Source organism: Pseudorca crassidens, chromosome X (genome assembly GCF_039906515.1).
Source record: "Pseudorca crassidens isolate mPseCra1 chromosome X, mPseCra1.hap1, whole genome shotgun sequence".
NCBI classification, from domain to species: domain Eukaryota; kingdom Metazoa; phylum Chordata; class Mammalia; order Artiodactyla; family Delphinidae; genus Pseudorca; species Pseudorca crassidens.
In genome coordinates, this window is record NC_090317.1 from 106,324,809 (window position 1) to 106,345,754 (window position 20,946).

Below are 20,946 nucleotides of genomic sequence, written 5' to 3' on the forward strand. Positions count from 1 at the left end.
GGTTGATTATGTCACCTTTCTGGCCTGATTTTTTTAATGTCTTCTTTTCCCTGTTACTAAAGCATTATATATGCATGTACCTGTCTAGAAATGTTTTTTAAATCTTTCAGAAATACTCAGAAGTCCCTGATCTTTACTACAATGAGAAAAAATGGCAATATCACCCTGGGGAAAGATCAGCATCTTAGACTTTGTGAATTTTTTATTTAGAGGAAGTCGAACATTTTGAAATGACATAAAGGATATACGTATTTAAATAAAGAAGAAAGTTACACCCTTTTGGGAAAGTTTCCTTGACAATATATACTGATGGCTTTGATTCAGTAATTCCGACTCTAAGGTATATCTAATGCTGTGGTGGTAAATGTTTAACAGCTGGATCTCGGGAGAAGAAGCCTTGAATTTGCACAGTTTGCCAGTCTCCATAGTGTAAATACTCTGATCGTGGCCAATTTCAACGTATCGATGTGACATCAAGAAATATGAAAACCTATGTCCACACAAAGACTTGTACGAAAATGTTCATAGCATTATTCCTAATAGCCAAAAACAGAAACAATGCAAATATCCATCAACTAGTGAATGGATAAAAAAAAACTGTGATATATTCATAGAATACTATTCAGCAATAAAAAGGAACGAACTTTTGGTACATGCAACAATATGGATGAATGTCAAAATAATCGTGTTGAATGAAAGAAACAGACAAAACAAAAGCAAATACTGTATGACTCCATTTCCATACAATTCTAGAAAATGAAAATTATTAAAACAGAAAGCTGACCAGTGGTTGTTTAGGGATGGGCAGGAGAAAACTTTTGGAGGTGATGACTATGCTCAATCCTGACTGCGGTGATAGTTTCAAGGATATACACATATGTCAAAATCCATCAAGTAGTACACTTTAAATAGGTACGGTTTATTATACGTCAATTATACTACAATAAAACGCTGGTGTGATATCACCTCACACCAGTCAGAATGGCCATCATCAAAAAGTCTACACACAATAAATGCTGGAGAGGGTGTGGACCCTCCTACACTGTTGGTGGGAATGTAAATGGATACAGCCACTATGGAGAACAGTATGGAGGTTCCTTAAAAAACTAAAAATAGAGTTAACAGATGATCCAGCAATCCCACTACTGGGCATATATCTGGAGAAAACCATACTTCAAAAAGATACACGCACCCCAATGTTCATAGCAGCTCTATTTACAATAGCCAAGACATGGAAACAACCTAAGTGTCCATCAACAGATGAATGGATAAAGAAGATGTGCTATATATATACAGTGGACTACTACCATTAAAAAAAATGAAATAATGCCATTTGCAGCAACGTGTATGGACCTGGAGATTATCATACTAAGTGAAGTAAGTCAGACAGAGAAAGACAAATATCATATGATATCACATATGCAGAATCTAAAAAAATGTATGATACAAATGAACTTATTTACAAAACAGAAACAGACTCACAGACATAGAAAATGAATTTATGGTTACCAGGGGGGGAAGGGTTGGGGGGCAGGGATAATTGGGAGTCTGGGATTGACACGTACACACGGCCGTATTTAAAATAAATAACCAACAAGGACCTACTGTATAACACAGGGAACTCTCCTCAATATTCTGTAATAACCTAAATGGGAAAAGAATTTGAGAAAGAATAGATACATGTATATGTGTAACTGAATCACTTTCCTGTATACCTGAAACTAACACAACATCGTTCATCAACTATACTCCAATGTTAAATAAAAATTAGGGACTTCCCTGGTGGTCCAGTGATTAAGACTTCACCTTCCAATGCGGGGGGTGCAGGTTCGATCCCTGGTCAGGAGCTAAGATCCCACATGCCTCGGGGCCAAAAAACCAAAACATAAAACAGAAGCAGGGCTTCCCTGGTGGCGCAGTGGTTGAGAGTCCGCCTGCCGATGCAGGGGACACGGGTTCGTGCCCCGGTCTGGGAAGATCCCACACGCCGCGGAGCGGCTGGGCCCGTGAGCCATGGCCGCTGAGCCTGCGCGTCCGGAGTCTGTGCTCCGCAACGGGAGAGGCCACAACAGTGAGAGGCCCACATACCGCAAAAAAAAAAAAAAAAAAAAAAAGAAGCAATATTGTAACAAATTTAATAAAGACTTTAAAAAAATCTAAAAATAAATAAATTAATTAAAGTAAATAAAAATTAAAAACAGAAAAAGAATAGCCATGAGCCGATGACTGTTATAGCTGAGTGATGGGAACTTCATTAGATTCTGTCTTACCAATGGAGGCTGGGATATTTAAGGAAATGAATTTTTTAAACTCATTTTGAAACAAATGGACAATAACTTCAAAGACAATATTTTGGGAGTGTTTCTTTTGTTTCTATAAAATGGCAGATAAAGTTTCAAGTTACAGATACTTGGGTTCCCAGAAAACATTAAGATGCATCCGTAAGAGTATTAATGTAAACAGGAGTAAATAAAACATTTCTGCCACCAAATCAATCATGCGTTTACATTAAATAAATAAATAGGTACAGTTTATTATGTGTCAATTATACTACAACAAAACTCATTTAAAAAAAAAAGGCTAATCAGGATCTTCTGTGCTCCTTTCCCCCCAATCTTAGACTTTTCCTGTACCCAGCCTGACTTCCCAAGGGTAACACCCACATCTTTGTCAGAAGCCTGCCTCAGGGTGCCAAAACCCACACTGCCCTACAAACTGGGTGGAAGTGCCTAGGAGTCAACATTTGCCACCTCTCCTGCCCCTCTGCCCTCACTCCCCTGGGCAGCCTTTAATGATTGACAGGTAGAGGGGGCATGAACGCGCAGCTCCCTCTCCTCTTGGCCAGGATCATTCTGAGGTTAATCGTTAATACTGGTGGGAATAAGTTCCAGGTGCTCCTGCTGGTAGCTGGACTAATAATGGACCCATCCTGGGCTGTCTTTACTTCCCCGTATCGCTTCTCCACTCCCCTACCCGTCCACGCACCCAAATAAACTATATGCACTCCAATCCTTGTGCCAAGGTCAGCTTCTAGGGGAGCCCAATTCAGACAAGGTCAAAGCTCTGGTGAAGATTTTCCCCTAGAAGTTGGAAGAAGAGATTGATTTGAGGATTTGAGTTCTAAGGCACTGCCCCTCAAACCCCCTTGCATTTAAGTACAGTTCCTAAAGCTAACATCTGGCACAAAGCATGGATGGATAATAAAAAACAAAGCATTAAAGGCAGATCAGCATGATTTCTCTTACACTGTTGGAAGACAGCACTGGAAGAGATGGAGAAATTGCAAGAGGAACCACTGGTTTAAAAGATCAAGATATTTTTGTAGATTGGGTTTGGAAAAAAAAAAAAGATAATTGGCTCTCCAATTCCTTTTCCCCTTACCAGTATCTGCAGCTAACATTTGTTCTTATCAGGCACCTCAACTCAGCCAGAAACTGTTCCATGTGCGGGCACACGGCATTGAAGATGACAAATGACAACTGTGCTCTCACAGAACACCTATTCTAACAAGGGGAGACAGACAATAAACATAATAAATAAACACAAAAATATCAGAGAGTAATCAATCATCTGCAGAGAATTAAAATTGGGTGAGATGAAGGTGAGTGCTGACGGCTGGCTGCTTTAGAATTGAGAGTGTGGCCGGCGAGATCACTGTTCCACACAGAACTCCCTCCATGGGAAGAGCACCTTCCCTCCCCCCTGATGCTTGGCCACGTGAATTAATTTGGACCCTAGACTGAGATGCTAGAGCAGGACTGCCCCAGTCATCTCACGGGCCTGTGGGTGTGAGATTAATGCTTGTTGGTTTAAGCCACTGAACTCTGAGGTGGTTTGTTATGAAATATTATTACATCAACAGGTGACTCATCCCCATAGTCAGGGAAGTCTCTCTGAGGGGGTGATATTTAAGCTGAGATCCGAATGATAAGAAGCCAGTCCCGTGATGATCATTCCAGGCAGAGAGAACGTCCAACATGCGTAAAAAGATGCGAAGGTGGGAACTGGCTTGGCGTGTTCAGGGAACTGAAAGACGGCCCATGAGGCTGGACGACGTGAGGGGCTAAGTGGGAGAGGGATGTGAGAAGAGACTGAAGGGGAATCAAGCAAAAGCCAGTATTTAGAGGGTTTTGCAAACTCGAATAAGGAGTTCGCTTTTCACTCTAAGTACAGCGGAAAGCCCCAGGAGGATTTAAGCAATGTAGTGACACGATCACATTGATTTTTAAAAGATCACTCTGACTGCTGTGTGGAGAAGAGATTAAATGAGGGACATGCATACTGTTCTGCTATACCAGGATGCACTCTCAGAATCTTTCTCAACACAGAGTTCCCGAACTACCTGACAGAGCTAAAATCTATATGCCAACTTACATTTAGGTGGTGACAGACACCTAGATAAAATACATACAAAAATAGCTTAGGTACTATTTCATTCATAGGTAACAAACCACCCCAAAACTTAACCATGAAAAGCAACAACCATCACTCACGTGTTCACAATTCTACAGTTTGGGCAGGGCTTGATGGGGACGGCTCATCTTTGTTCCACATGGCTGCTTGGACTTTCTCACAGCTTGGTGGCTGGGTTCTAAGAGGGTGCATTCGAAAAGAACAAGCCCGGAAGCACAAGCAATTACGAAGCTTCCGCTTGCACCATACTTGCTAATTTCCCATTAGCCAAGGCTAGTCACATGGCCAAGCCCACAGACAGTGTGGGAGGGGACTACACAGGGCATGAATACTGGGAGGTGTAATCTGTTGAGGGTCAATGATGTAACAAAAGCCAGACAAAACCAAACTTGAAGTGAACCTTTCAAAGAAACCACTGAGTTTTTGTTTGTTTGTTTCTTTGTTTTTAATAATTCTACACCATTTCTATTTATTGACTGATTGGCTGTGTTCTGTCTTCGTTCCTGTGCGAGGGCTTTCTCTAGTTGCGGCGAGCGGGGACCACGCTTCATCGTGGTGCGTGGGCCTCTCACTGTCGCAGCCTCTCTTGTTGTGGAGCACAGGCTCCAGACGCGCAGGCTCAGTAGCTGTGGCTGATGGGCCTAGTTGCTCCGCGGCATGTGGGATCTTCCCAGACCAGGGCTCGAACCCGTGTCCCCTGCACCGGCAGGCGGACTCTCAACCACTGTGCCACCAGGGAAGCCCTGTTTATTTTTAACATTGTTATTGGAGTAAAATTGCTTTACAATGGTGTGTTAGTTTCTGCTTTATAACAAAGTGAATCAGCTATACATATACATATATCCCCACATCTCCTCCCTCTTGCGTCTCCCTCCCACCCTCCCTATCCCACCCCTCTAGGTGGTCACAAAGCACCCAGCTGATCTCCCTGTGCTATGCGGCTGCTTCCCACTAGCTATGTATTTTACATTTGGTAGTGTATACATGTCCATGCCACTCTCTCGCTTTGTCCCAGCTTACCCTTCCCCCTCCCCGTGACCTCAAGTCCATTCTCTACGTCTGCATCTTTATTCCTGTCCTGCCCCTAGGTTCTTCAGAACCTTTTTTTTTTTTTTTAGATTCCATATATATGCATTAGCATACAGTATTTGTCTTTCTCTTTCTGACTTACCTCACTCTGTATGACAGACTCTAGGTCCATCCACCTCACTACAAATAACTCAATTTCGTTTCTTTTTTTGGCTGAATAATATTCCATTGAATATATGTGCCACATCTTCTTTATCCATTCATCTGTCGATGGACACTGAGGTTGTTTCCATGTCCTGGTTATTGTAAATAGAGCTGCAGTGAACACTGTGGTACATGACTCTTCTTGAATTATGGTTTTCTCAGGGTATATGCCCAGTAGTGGGATGGCTGGGTCATATGGTAGTTCTATTTGTAGTTTTTTAAGGAACCTCCATACTGTTCTCCATAGTGGCTGTACCAATTTACCTTCCCCCCAACAGTGCAAGAGGGCTCCCTTTCCTCCACACCCTCTCCAGCATTTATTGTTTCTAGATTTTTTGATGATGGCCATTCTGACTGGTGTGAGATGATACCTCATTGTAGTTTTGATTTGCATTTCTCTAATGATTAATGATGCTGAGCATTCTTTCATGTGTCTGTTGGCAATCTGTATGTCTTCTTTGGAGAAATGTCTATTTAGGTCTTCTGCCCATTTTTGGATTGGGTTGTTTGTTTTCTTGATATTGAGCTGCATGAGCTGCCTGTAAATTTTAGAGATTACTCCTCTGTCAGTTGCTTCATTTGCAAATATTTTCTCCCATTCTGAGGGTTGTCTTTTCATCTTGTTTATGGTTTCCTTTGCTGTGCAAAAGCTTTGAAGTTTCATTAGGTCCCATTTGTTTATTTTTGTTTTTATTTCCATTTCTCTAGGAGGTGGATCAAAAAGGATATTGCTGTGATTTATGTCATAGAGTGTCCTATGTTTTCCTCTAAGAGTTTGATAGTGTCTGGCCTTGCATTTAGGTCTTTAATCCATTTTGAGTTTATTTTTGTGTATGGTGTTAGGGACTGTTCTAATTTCATTCTTTTACATGTAGCTGTCCAGTTTTCCCAGCACCACTTATTAAAGAGGCTGTCTTTTCTCCATTGTATATTCTTGCCCCCTTTATCAAAAATAAGGTGACCATATATGCATGTGTTTATCTCTGGGCTTTCTATCCTGTTCCATTGATCTATATTTCTGGTTTTGTACCAGTACCATACTGTCTTGATTACTGTAGCTTTGTAGTATAGTCTGAAGTCTGAGAGCCTGATTCCTCCGACTCCCTTTTTCTTTCTCAAGATTGCTTTGGCTATTCGGGATCTTTTGTGTTTCCATACAAATTGTGAAATTTTTTGTTCTAGTTCTGTGAAAAATGCCATTGGTAGTTTGACAGGGATTGCAATGAATCTGTAGATGGCTTTGGGTAGTAGAGTCATTTTCACAATATTGATTCTTCCAATCCAAGAACACTATATCTTTCCATCTGTTTATGTTGCCTTCAGTTTCTTTCATTAGTGTCTTACAGTTTTTGGAGTACAGGTCTTTTGCTTCCTTAGGTATGTTTATTCCTAGGTATTTTATTCTTTTTGTTGCAGTGGTAAATGGGAGTGTTTCCTTAATTTCTTTTTCAGATTTTTCATCCTTAGTGTATAGGAACACCAGAGATTTCTGTGCATTAATTTTGTATCCTGGTACTTTACCAAATTCTTTGATTGGCTCTAGTAGTTTTGTTAGCATCTGTAGGATTCTCTATGTATAGTATCATGTCATCTGCAAAACAGTGACAGCTTTACTTCTTCTTTTCTGATTTGGATTCCTTTTATTTCTTTTTCTTCTCTGATTGCTGTGGCTAAAACTTCCAAAATTATGTTGAATAGTAGTGCTGAGAGTGAACAACCTTGTCTTGTTGCTGATCTTAGAGGAAATGGAAACCACTGATTTTAAGAGACTTGCTTCACTACCCAAGGGGAAGAAGGTCTGGGTACTCACAACAGGTTCACTTTTCAAAATTGCTTAGTTTTAAATAACTACATAGACTTCTTTTTAGCACCTATGACATTCACCTTTCAAAAAGGTATTCCATTCATAGTTATAAGTATATAAAAATATAAATACTTAACATGATATAAATGAATAACATGTCATAACAGTGGTTGTTCATTTTCAGAAAATTAGAAAGCACAGGGGACCAAAAAAAAAGGAAAAAAGAAAAGCATAATCCTTAACAGCATTCCAAGGCAGAATATCAGACAATGGTGGGAATTTTCCTACTTTCCTCATGCAAGTGTCACATTTCAGTAAGTGTAGACTAGATACCAACCCAGTGCCATTTCAAGCTTGTAATGTGATCCTCTGTGGCATTAAAAGGGAATATATTCATTTGTTACCCTTCCTTCCCCTCTGTCCTCTTTCTGCACATCTACCTCTGCAGTCACCATGGCTTTGCCCACATCTGATGCAGCTTCTTTCACCTGCCAGAACCATGCTGACACATTGAAGATGAACAGCAGGTGGTCACTCCATTTTCAGCATCTGGATGACCAGGGGTTTGGCTTTAATCTTTCAGGGCATCATGTATTTCTATTGATTCTAAGTAGATGAAGAGGAAGATTTTCCGTAATTGTGCCCTGCCACTATTGTGACCACGAGCTGTTAACAGGAGATAAGCTAAGCAAAAGCTGGCCAACCCCATGTGGTGATTCAGACCCCATTGTAGTTCTTATATTCTCCCTTGAAAAGAGTAAAGTTGGGACAGTTAGGATTGATATCCTCTGAATCAACTGACCACAGGAGAGGACACATTTCTTCAATATTCCCTGAGGGAAATAAGTAAGAATAGCTGGGGAAAGTGTATGTTAGACCAGGGGTCCTGTAAGTCTGATACCTTGAATTTATTTTCTGTTTTTTAATCAAAGCATAATTTACATGCTATAAAAGCACAGACTTTACATGGACAACTTGATGAGGTTTAACACTGTTGTAACTACCATCCCAATTAAGTTAGGAATATTTCCATCATCTTAAAAAGTTCCCTTGCATCCCTTTCTAGTCAATCCCCCTGCCAGAGGCAACCACTTTCTGACTTTTATTGCCATAGCTTAATTTGGCCAGTTCTTCAACTTCATATAAGTGGAAATATACAGTATTTTGTGTGTGTGTCTCAGGCTTCTTTAGCTCAATACAATATCTTTGAGATTCATACATGTTGTTGAGTATATCAGTGGCTCATTCCTTTTTTATTGTTGCGTATTAATTGTATGAATATACCACAATTTATTTATCCATTCACCTGTTGATGGGCATTTTGGTTATTTCCAGTGTGAGGCTCTTATGAATGAAGCTGCCACGAACATTCTTTTACAGGCCTTTTAGTGTACGTGTGTTCTATTTCACATCCTACGTAATGAGTAGAATTTCTGGGTCACAGAATAGGTGCACATTTAACTTCGTAAGAAACTACCATACTGTTTTCCAAAGTGGTAATACCACTCTATATCCTTACGACACGCTCCCCAAAACTTGGCATTGTGTTTTAGCCCGTCTAAAGCTAAAATGATATCTCCCTGATGATACCCTGAATCACTCCCTTCAAAATCCAGGGAGCCAGGAAGTTGGAAATGAAGTAAAAAGTCAGCCTAAACCCTTCCCATTCAACATGGATGTGGGTCCAGATCGGCAGCCACGCTCAACTGCTGCTCACTCTGGGCCAGCATGGACTTGACATTCCAAAAACAAAGGGCTTTATGGAAAGTTCATATCATATACCATATTCAGTAGAACTGAGATACCTTCCGTCTTTAACTCCCTTTTCTCCCCCAAATATCGGCACAAATGTTCAACCCAATAAATGACGCATAATTGATAAATACCCAGATGGAACCTGACTGAAATCTCAGCTTCAGAATATTACCTATAACACCAAAAAACAAATTCAAATTCACGCTGAAATTAAACCCATAGGTTTATTACCACAGGAAAAGCTAAAGGCTAAGGTGGAAACCCCAGAAGATTGTGATCTCAAACTACAGTCATTTACCTCATGACTTTAACCAAGTCTCTGAACCAGCCAGGGTTCTTAAGTCCTCATCTATAAAATGAGTGTGCCAAAGCTGAGAATCAGAAGTATTTGATGAAAACTGATTAAGTGTGAAAAAAAATCCAAACTTCCTAGGAAAGGGTTTACTACAAAACAAGATTTTTTTTTAAATTTTACAACTATCCTTTAATTTACATTTAAAGAAGAGGAAAACATAATAAAAAATCAAAGGCAAGAGCCCAGTGCTTTGGTCTTTCCTCCTTATTTTATACTTTATCATTTTTGTCCAGTTATTTCTGGAGCCCCCAGCTAATAATAAATAATGCCCGTTGACTGATTCTCTTTACTTCCCCCAAGTGACAAAGAACAACTCTATTTAGATTAACATCTCCTTTGCAGAATATATCCCAAAGCTTCCTGGAGTTGCATAATAAGTAATGGAAAAGAGATAGCCTGAAAGAAATTAAGAGCTGGAGAACGAGGAGCAGTGCTCTTTCTACAGCCGAGATTTGACAGGCGTTAGTAACCAGAGCCGCTGCACGCGGCACACTGGGAAGAGAAGAGCCTCGCTTCAGGGATGGGGCTGTCCTAGCACGTTACAAAAGCCTTCCTCGGCTGAGCAGATGATGCTACGGAGCACAGCCCAGCAGCCTAACAGGCCTCCCCGTGCACACATAAGCAGTCACGGTCCACCAGCTACCCATCCCCAGAATGCACTCTACTTCCAGGTTGCAAGTTGTGAGAGATACGGGCACAGCGGCTGCGGGCTCAGTGTGCCGGTGACCTCTGTGCTAGAGAACTTAGGAAATGTAACTACAGAAATCATTCAGAGTGTGCCCCTAATACTTCCAGCTCTCTATTTTCCAGGTACATGGTGAGGTGGCATTTCTCTGTCCTCTTCGAAGTCAGAGCAGGTGATTTTCTTTGGCCAATGAAATGTAAGCGAAGTGACACATGTCACTTCCTGGTAGAAGCTTTAAGAGCCAGTGTGCGATTTGCCATGTTTTTGTCCCACTGCTCCAGTGGTCATGGAAGTATGTGTTGAGACGAGGCCTCTGTCAATCTCATTCTGGTGAGGCAATAATGAACAGGGCCTTCTGTCGATGCATGGCGGACGGCTAGTATAAGCAAGACCCTGTGCTTTCTGACCCTGAGAGTAGGAGCCTCCTTACATTTTGTGCCCTGGGCAGTCACTAGCCTCACTGGCCCGGAGGAAGAATTAAGCTCTCATTGTGTCAAGACACTGAGATTTGGGGGAGGGGCTAATCTGTTACTGAAGCACTCAGTAGCCTTTTCTGACTGATAAAACATCCCTGCACTGGACTGGAAAGGGGAGCGTAGATAAGACTCCAGGATTGGGACTGAGCTTTCTGTGACCTGGAGACTCCACCTCTGAAATCACTTCTGTTTTTATTCATAGGGAAGCCATGACATTTAGGAAAATAAAATCACATTAAGTAATCAAATTAAGTGAACTTACAGATATTCCTGTATGGGATAGGCATGGCCAGAATCAAAAAAACTGGGGCTTCCCTGGTGGTGCAGTGGTGGAGAGTCCGCCTGCCCATGCAGGGGACACGGGTTCGTGCCCCGGTCCGGGAGGATCCCACATGCCGCGGAGCGGCTGGGCCCGTGAGCCATGGCCGCTGAGCCTGCGCGTCCGGAGCCTGTGCTCCGCAACGGGAGAGGCCACAGCAGTGAGAGGCCCGCGTACCGCAAAAAAAAAAAAAAAAAGCAAGCTAACAACACAATTGTCCCAGGGTAGGGTGATTGTACATAAACAGAAAGTAAGAGGGTAAATAGGCTGGTCAAGGTTCAGATCAAATGCCTACTCTGCTCTTCTCAGGGCCCGTTAAAAGCAGTTAAATTTCATTTATAACAAGCATGCACATCTGCCACACATTACCTGCTGGGGTCAAATCAAGCTCTCCATGTACGTGGTAACGGGCATAAGCAGCTCTGTCAACATAACCCACAAAGCCCGTCATACTCCTTATCTCAGCGCTTTAGATGCCTGCCTAAAAGTATTCCATCTGTCTTCAAAATAATCCCCTAGTCAAGTACCTTGTGGTCTAAAGTTGGATTCTTTGGAATCAGAGAACCGTGATGAGCTCTCAGACTTTCTCTAGAAAATCAAAGTACTTTCCCCTTGCTGCAAACCTTTAGCTATTTCATGTAATTAGGGTGATTGGCATATCACTCGGCCTTATGCTGGGAGTTCGCCAGGTGCTTGGAGAGTGAGCTGAAGCCCGGGTGGGTCAGTGAGTTTCACACAGAGAAAAACCCTTCACAGCCACAAACTACACCCACAATTGTGGTCTCAAGACAAATTCTGTCAAATTAGCCCCAAAGGAGCCTGGATAAGCATGTCTATAGCTCTCCACAACCCATCACTGCTAATGGAAAAATGAGTCCTAACACTTCTCTTCCTGGTTACATCATCTCTCTGGGGTTCTGCCTACTCACACGCCGTCTTTCAGACACACTCTTCCCTAAACTATCACTACTTTACAACAGAAGAAATACCTACTAAAGAGCTGGACGCTTTTTATCAAAACTATCATGTTAATTGAGCCCTTTCCCCTGAGCTCTGAAGCCAGTAGTCACTGTCTGACAGGGCCTCTTCTCCTGATGTCCCAGAACTCCCAGGGCTCAATTAAAACACAGGTCATCACCTTCCTCCCCTATCTACTTGGCCTCCTGCATGGCCAGGCTTGAGAACGGTGAATCAAAGCGTAAAATCTGGGAGTCCTAGACTCCTCTCTTTCCCTCATTACCCACATCCATCTTCAAATTCTAGAGCTCTTCCACCTTGATGACATTTGCCCCCCATCCTTCCTGTCTATTTCCCTTGCCACTGCCCTCCTCTGCCCAGAAGTTTCCCAGCTGTTTGTTCTCCTTCTCTGCAATCTCATGCCCTCCCACAATCTACCTCTCACTCGTGCCAGAGAAACCTGTCTAAGACAAAACTCTGATTTTGACAGTCCTCTGTTTTGAAAAGTCTCAAGTATCCCATTAGGTAGAGAATAAATCCCAGAGCCGGGCTCCTGGATTTCCAGATTTCTCTCAGAATACTTGTGGCTCTCCCCCTTGCATTCCCACATCATCCATCACAAACTGCTAGGAGTTGTCTGTACATGTCACATACTTTCACACCTCCATGCTTTTCCTCCTGTGGGGTCACTAACTGGAAAGCCCTTCCCTTCAAGTCCTACCTGGGGAATTTCTACTCATCAGCTCGAATGTCAACTCTCTGAGGGCACTCCTCAGCTTCCTTCATGCTTTTCCTTCCTCTGTGGACCCACTGTTCTGGTAAAACTTTCTGACCCTGTGTTTCAGTTACCTTTTGCTGCAAATCAACCCCCTCCCCCCTGCAAAACATAGTGGATTAAAACAACCACCATTTTCTTATGGTTCATAATTCTCAGTGTGAACTGGCTCAGCTCAATAGTTATTCTGTTCTTTGTGATGTGAGCTAGGCTGCGATCATCTAGAATATTTAAAACGGCTCACTTGGGCTTCCCTGGTGGCGCAGTGGTTGAGAATCCGCCTGCCAGTGCAGGGGACACGGGTTCGAGTCCTGGTCTGGGAGGATCCCACATGCCGCGGAGCAACTGGGCCCGTGAGCCACAACTACTGAGCCTGCGCGTCTGGAGCCCGTGCTCCGCAACAAGAGAGGCCGCAATAGTGAGAGGCCCGCACACCGCGATGAAGAGTGGCCCCCGCTCGCCGGAACTAGAGAAAGCCCTCGCACAGAAACGAAGACCCAACACAGCCATAAATAAATAAATTTTAAAAATAAATAAATAAAAAAATTTAAAAATAAAATAAACGGCTCACTCACATGACCTGAAACTAATACAACATCGTAACTCTACTATATTCCAATATAAAATAAAAATTTAAAATAAAATAAAATGGCTCACTCACGTGGCCTTGCACTTGGTGTTGGCTGTTGTCTGGGAACTCAGCCTCTTTTCCCCTCCTTCATGTGGTTCGATTTTCTCACAGCATGCTGGCTAAATTCAGAGGGAAGGGAGTGTCCCAAGAGCAAAACTTCCAAATGAAAGGAAGAAAAGTCTGCCCGTCCTCTTTGAAGTCCCAGAATGCCACTTCCATCACATTGGTCAAGGCAGTCACCGGATGGGAAAAATAAGTGCCAACTCTTTAAATGAGGAGCAGCGTGCTCAAACACGGAGGGGAGGAACTGTTGGGGCCGTCTTTGCAGACTAGTTGCCACGCCCTGCTGGCGTGTATTCAGACTCTCCTGACCATTCTAAACGCCTCCTGATGATAAGCACTGTGTTTTAATCATCTCTTTACCCACAGCTCTTAGCACAGCTCCTAGAACATGGTACTCAGATACTTGAAAATGTGTTTGCTGACTCTATCAATCCAATTACATCAGATCAAATCAGCCCATCGTTTCTGAGCTCCTATTCTGTGCTATTCTGTCTTGTTGGGTGTTGTGGAGTCGCAGAAAGGGTCTTTGCCCTCCAGAAGCTTATGAGTCGGGGACAACATTGCACCAAAGGGACATAACAGAAAAGGAGATGATTAATAGTTCGAGGCAATTACAAACAAGCCATCACTGGAGAATCCACGATTGATTTCCAAGCTAATTGTGGGCACTAATCCCTATAGATCTTTGAGGAGGCTGTGTTCACTTCACAGAGAAGAGGTTTTAGGTAAGAGATGGGGTTGGATTTGAATCTGAACATCAAGCTAGGACTGGGATGGGAAAGAAATATGACCATGGTGGAATACTAGAAGCAATGATGTGGAGATGGGACCACACAAGTTGCATTACTTAGCATGCTTACACACACAAACGCACACACACACAATTGTACATTTTTTTCAATAGGATCCTTGCTATAACCACACTCTAATAAGTGAGAAAGTAAACAACAGTGGTCAAAAATGTGAGTTCTAAATAATTTTAAAATATAACTAGGAGAAATAGATAAAACGTGCATGGCATAGATTAGATTGCTCACTAAATATCACGTTTTCCCAGCCTCTTTTGAAGTTGGTTTGGGCCGAAGTGAATATGACTTCTGGTCCAAGGCAAGAAAGAGCTCGTGGGAGGTCTCCATGCATCCTGTTTCCCTTCTGTGTAGCTGGAAGTAAAGAATTCTGAGATGGGAGAACTGCAGGATGGAACTTAGCCTGCATCTGTAAGTTAACCATCCTTGGAGAGCCATGAAGGAGAGTCACTTCACCTGTCTCAGACTGCGATGTGGCCAAGAAATAAATATTGTCTTCAGCCATTGAGAAATTTCAGTTTTATTTGTTACTGCAGCATAGCTTACCCTATTCTATTATACCTAGTGTTCTCTATGAAGGAATTGCAATATCACATAATAAAAATTATTCATCCTCTATTTAGAAAAGACAGCAAGCAAAGAAAACTTTTAAAATCTACTTTTGGCCATCTGCAATAGAGAGGTATGCCTTCCTGCCTAGGAGCAAGTGATTACGAGGTATCTAATTAAACAGTCAGCATCTATACCCCTTGTGTACATTGATTGGACTCACTTATGCATTGCTGTGCACAACATTCTGCAATAGCTCTAATCAGTGGCAACAGAAGGTGAGCAAGGGAAGACAAAGGTTATTTGAAATAAACTGATAATTCTCAAACCTTATTAAGCCAACATCTTCCCCAGCCAGACTTTTTAACATGGCTACTAACAAGTAGAATATGACTCTCCTGCTTCCTCTTCCCTGTTCCTCATCTAATTACATGAGCGATAACCAAAGGACCAATCACCTAAGAAGGAAGCCAGAGGCCAGAGAAATCCACAAGCTAGAAAACTGGAGCCAGAATCTTGGGTGGCAGCTCCACCTGGACCATTATTTTATTGCCTGAGACTGTCCTAGATGAGACACTTTATTTTTTCTATCAGCTCCATTTATTCTCTGGCTGGAAGGAACGTCCAGCTGCATACTGGTTTCTGGGTCCTCATGAGTTTCTTCGGCTGTGCATTAAACTTGAGACAAAGAACACTTGTTTTTTGGAACAGACGCCTCTGAAGTGAGCAGTGTTCGCAAAAGGCCCATTCTGAGAATGGTCCTACTCGATCCAGGGAGCAAGGGATATAGAAGAGTAATAGATTTGCCTCTTAATTATTTGCCCTGAAGAGAGGAAGCCAAGAGAATAAACATCCCAACCTCACTCTCCTCTTGCCCTCCCATCTCCTGCCAGTGCCTCCCATTGGCTGAACCCAATCAGAAGCCAGAGGGCAGAGGGGCCCATGGATGCAGTGCACACAAGCCACGCTCCCAGGAATCAGAGTAAGATGGAGAAGGACAGAGAATAGTCCTGGAGAGGCAAGTGGAGAACATCCAGCACAATGATGAAAACCGAAAGGTTACAACCTTAGAGAAAAGTCATATTTAGCTGAATTAGTATCAGTCATCAACTTACACACACCAGTATATACAATGGGCATGTTTAAATTTAGAGGACTTTCCTTTGCCCAACATAGCGATTCTCCTTTCTTTCCCCCAAGGCGGAATGGTGAGGAAGTGGAGACTGGAAGGATATGGGTGTCGGACATGTCTCATTGGCACCCAACCAGATAGGAGCCACCACAAAACTCTCTTATGGCCTTTGTGCTAAAAAGATGCCCTTTAGTGGAGCCAACCCGGATGCATTAGAACTTCCCTGTCTCTGATCACCAACTGGAAGAGCCTTCCCTGGAAGGTGGAGCCCATGGCCCAGTCCTGAATACTTCACACCCTCAGTATCTGGGGGTCCCAACACCCCTTTCAGGAGTATGACTCAGCACAAAAGTGCTGATGAAGGAAGCCTTTCTCTTGGCTCCAAAGGTTCATGTTTCTACCTCATTCCAGGGTTAATTTTACCCAGATCGTGCATCTCAGCCTGTGAGAATCCCATGCGAGTCAGTCAACCGTCCACTCCTCAAATCTCTGCTGACTGCTTTCCATGCCTGGAAGCTCTCACCAATGCCCTGGTTCTCAGCTGCTTCTGGTTCTCCATGGGCCTTTACTGGCCACGGCTACTTCCCTGCCAGCCCTAGCACGCACCGAGCCAGCCTCACCCCACAGTGTACAGTGTCCGGCTAATGAGGTCCCTCCTGTGGCTTACTCTCTAAATGCCTCCTTCCTCCCCTGGTTTGCATTGGTCCCCTGCTTCCCCAGAGTCCCCCCTGCCTCCTTCTCCTCAGAGATGCTATCCTTCCAGTCTACATCCCCGTCAGGAATTCTATGCCTTTAGATCCCCAAACTTTTCTGGAATCGTATATCTGATGAGCAGCCCATAAAAGCAGTTAATGTACTAAGCCAACTCCTGCGAGCTTCGACTGTGTTCTTAGTGGGGGTCGGGATGAGAATGAGAAATGTTTTAACATTTTTAAAAAATAAAATAAAATCATGGCTCTCATGTAAATATAAAATAAAAACATGTCAAAGATTTTATTTAACTCATTAATTAATGAGGAAACCAGTAAGATGTTACACGTGATTCAAAGGAAAACTCATAGAGCCATACATATAGAGGCAGGCGATAAGTAACGTTGGGATGAATGCACAAACAGATGCAAAACTAGTCCCAAATAAGTCGCATTCCACCAGACACAATTCATTTGCATTTCTGTGGACAAGAATAATTTGCACTATTATTAGTTTTCTAAAATTTAGTTATAAAATAGCTCAAAATCAATGAAAGGTGGAAATAATCACGAAGGGTACTCTAAAAAGGACACCCAGTAAACCTTTTCTTTGCCAATTTTAAAATCTTTCACAATTTTTCCTGATAGGAGAAAGGCCTCTCCCCTTTCCCATAGGAACCCACATCTAACATAACTACTGGAAGCACTGTCTGTGAGTGGGAACGGGCATTTCTGCTTGTGGAGACCAATATATGTGTCTTCAAATCCAAACCTCAATAAGTGCTATAGACTGAATGTTTGTGTTCCCCACCCAAAATCTGTACGTTGAAATCCTAACCCCCCAGTGTGATGGTATTAGGCGGTGGGGCCTTTGGGAGGTGAGTACATCGTGAGACTGGGGCCCTCATAAATGGAATTAGTACCCTTATAAAAGAGACCCTGGAGAGCTCCCTCGAAGAACCCGACCACACTGGCATCCTGACCTTGAACTTCCAGCCTCCAGGTACTTTGTTACAGCAGCCTGAACAGACTAAGACAACAAAACATGGCAGCTTCCTCCCTTTTAGAGCATTGTTATTAAGAGTGTGGACTGGCATTACCTAAAACGCTGGTTTAGAAATTCAAATTTTGGGACTTCCCTTGTGGCAGTGGTTAAGAATCCACCTGCCAATGCAGGAGACACGGGTTTGGGCCCTGGTCCAGGAAGATCCCACATGCCGCGGAGCAACTAAGCCCATGCACCACAACTACTGAGCCTGTGCTCTAGAGCCCACGTGCCACAACTACTGAAGCCCACATACCTAGAGCCTGTGCTCCCTAACAAGAGGAGCCACTGTAATGAGAAGCCCGCACACTGCAATGAAGAGTAGCCCTCGCTCACCACAACTAGAGAAAGCCCACGCGCAGCAATGAAGACCCAATGCAGCCAAGAACAAAATATTAATTAATTTTAAAAAAAAGAAATTCAAATTTTAGCTTCAGTCTAAATTAGAATCTATATTTTAAAAGGTCCCAGACCTAAATAAATGGAAAGATATCCCACGTTTATGGATCAGAAGACTTAATATTGTTAAGATATCAATACTCCCCCAAATTATCTACAGATTCAACACAATCCCTATCAATATCCCAGCAAGCTTTTTGGGGAAAAAAACTGTCAAGCTTATCCTAAAATTCATATGGAAATACAAGGGACCCAGAACAGCCAAAACAATCTTGAAAAAGAAGAATAAAGTTGGATGACTCATACTTTCCTATTTCAAAACTTATTACAAAGCTACAGTAGTCAAGGCAGTGTTGTACTATCGTAAGTTTAGATATATAGATTTACAGAATAGAACTGGGAGTCCAGAAATAGGCCCATATATTTACAGCCAATTGATTTTCAACAAGTATGCCAAGACCATCCAATGGGGAAAGAATAGTCTTCTCAGCAAATGGTACTGGATAACTGAAGACCCTCACACAATAGAATGAAGTTAGATTCCCTACCTCACATCATATACAAAAATTAATTCAAAATGGATCAGAGGTCTAAATGTACCTAAATCTAAGAGCTAAAACTATAAAATTCTTAAAAGAAAACCTAGGTGTAAATCTTTGTGACCTTAAATTAGGCAATGGTTTCTTGATATGACACCAAAAGCACAAGTGACAAAAGAAAAATAGATAAATTGTACTTCATCATAATTAAGAACTTTTGTGCTTCAAAGGAATCACCATTAAGAAAGTGAAAAGACAACCCACAGAATGGAAGAAAGTATTTGTGAATCATGTATCTGATAAGGGACTTATATCCAGAACAGATGCAGAACTCTTACAACACGACAATAAAAAGACAAACGATTCTATTTTTCAGTGGGCAAGAGATTCGAGTAGACACTTCTCTAAAGAAGGCATGCAAATGGCCAATAACTACACACAAAGGTGCTAAACATCATTAGTCATTAGGGAAACGCAAATCAAAACCACAATGTGATACCACTTACTATCCACTAAGAGGATTAAAATTTTAAAACAAACAGACAATAACAGTGTTAGAACCTTCACATCTTGCTGGTGGGAATGTAAAAATGGTGCTTTGGAAAACATTCTGGGAGTTCCTCAAAATATTAAACACAGAGCTACCATATAACCCAGCAATTCCATGCCTATGTATATTCCCAAGATAATCAAAAACATGTATACACAAAAACCTGTACAAGAAGGTTCATAGCAACATTATTCATAATCGCCACAGAATGGAAACAACTCAAATGTCCATCAACTGATGAAAGGATAAATAAAATGTGATATATCCACATAATGGAATACAATTTAGCAATAAAAAGGATAAAAGATTTAAAACATTATGCTAAGTAAAAGAAGGCAGATACAAAAGGCCACATACTATATGATTGCATTTATTTGAAAAGTCCAGAACAGGCAAATCTACAGAGATAGAAAGTTGATTAGTGGTGGCCAAACCTGGGGGGAGGCAGGATGGGGAGTGAGTGCTAATGGGTAGAGAATTTCATTTTGGAGTGATGAAAATACTCTGAGATGTGGTAATGGTTGCACAACTCCATGAATATACAAAAAAACAGGTAAATGTTCACTTTCCAAAGGTGAATTTTATAGTATATGAATTATATCTCAAAAGGGTTATTATTATTTTTTTAATGGTCTCAAGACAGTGCAGAGGTGCCCTGGGTTTCCGGCCTCACCCAGGTTCCTAGGGAACCTAGAGCATGGTGCCCCGCCCCCTTCCGGCCACCGTCACCCCCTTCCAGTAATGGACTCGCCCCCCACCCTCTGTCCCCTCCCCTTCCCATCCCATAACGGACTCCATATCCGGCCCATCCTAGAGAGGGTGCCCAGCGCTTCCGGCCGCCCTCTTCGACCACGGGGGAGAGCCCCGAGGCAGCTACCGCAGGCTCCGCGGCTTCGCCTTCACCTTGGCCTTCACGCCCGCCACGCTGCCCGTGCCGTCCGCCATGCTGCCCGCGCCGCCCTCGCAGGTGCGCCAGAGCTACCACCCCGACTGCGAGGCCGCCATCAACAGCCATTTCAACCTGGAGTTCCACGCCTCCTCAGTGTGCCTGGCCGCGGCCGTTTACCTCTACCGCTACGACGTGGCCTTGAAGCACTTCAGCTGGTTCTTCGTGCGCCGCTCCCTCCAGCACAGCGGTTGGGCCCGGCGCCTGATGCGCCTGCAGAACCAGCGCGGGAGCCGCATCCGCTTCCAAGACATCGGGAGACCAGTCAGTATCGAGTGGAAGAGCGGCCTCAAGGCCATGAAGTGCACCTTGTTCCTGGAGAAGTTCGTGAACCGCAGCCTGCGCCACCTGCACCAGCTGGCCATCGACAAGAGCGACCCCCACCTGCACCGCTTCCTGGCAACTCACTACTCCAGCCAGCAGGTGGCGTTCATCAGCGAGCTGGAGGGTCATGTCACCACCCTGAGCATGATGGGGGCCCCGGACGTCGACCTGGCAGGGTCCCTCTTTGACAAGCTCACCCTGGGCGACAGCGACAAGAACTAAGCGTGGACTGGACTTCCCCAGAGCCACGGGGTGACCAGAGCGCTGGTCACCGTGCCTGCCATGCAGACGGCAATAGTGCCCTGGCAGAAGAAGTTCACTTAAGTTTTTTTCTTCCAGTTTTGCCACTCCTTCCAATAAAGTTATTTGGTTCCTAAAGAAATAAAGGTCTCTCCTTGGTTCCTGTGTGCAAATCGCTCACTTTTTAAAACAGGTATCCAGGAGGCTCTCCACCCACCCACGCCCCACCCACATGCCGCTCAGGATCTCCACAGAGGGAGG

General features: G+C 43.2%; 1 pseudogene; it reads left to right on the top strand.

The window, feature by feature from the left end:
- Positions 1-3,977: 3,977 nt before the first annotated feature.
- On the top strand, positions 3,978-20,667 carry LOC137216709 (ferritin heavy chain pseudogene; annotated as a pseudogene).
- Positions 20,668-20,946: the final 279 nt, after the last annotated feature.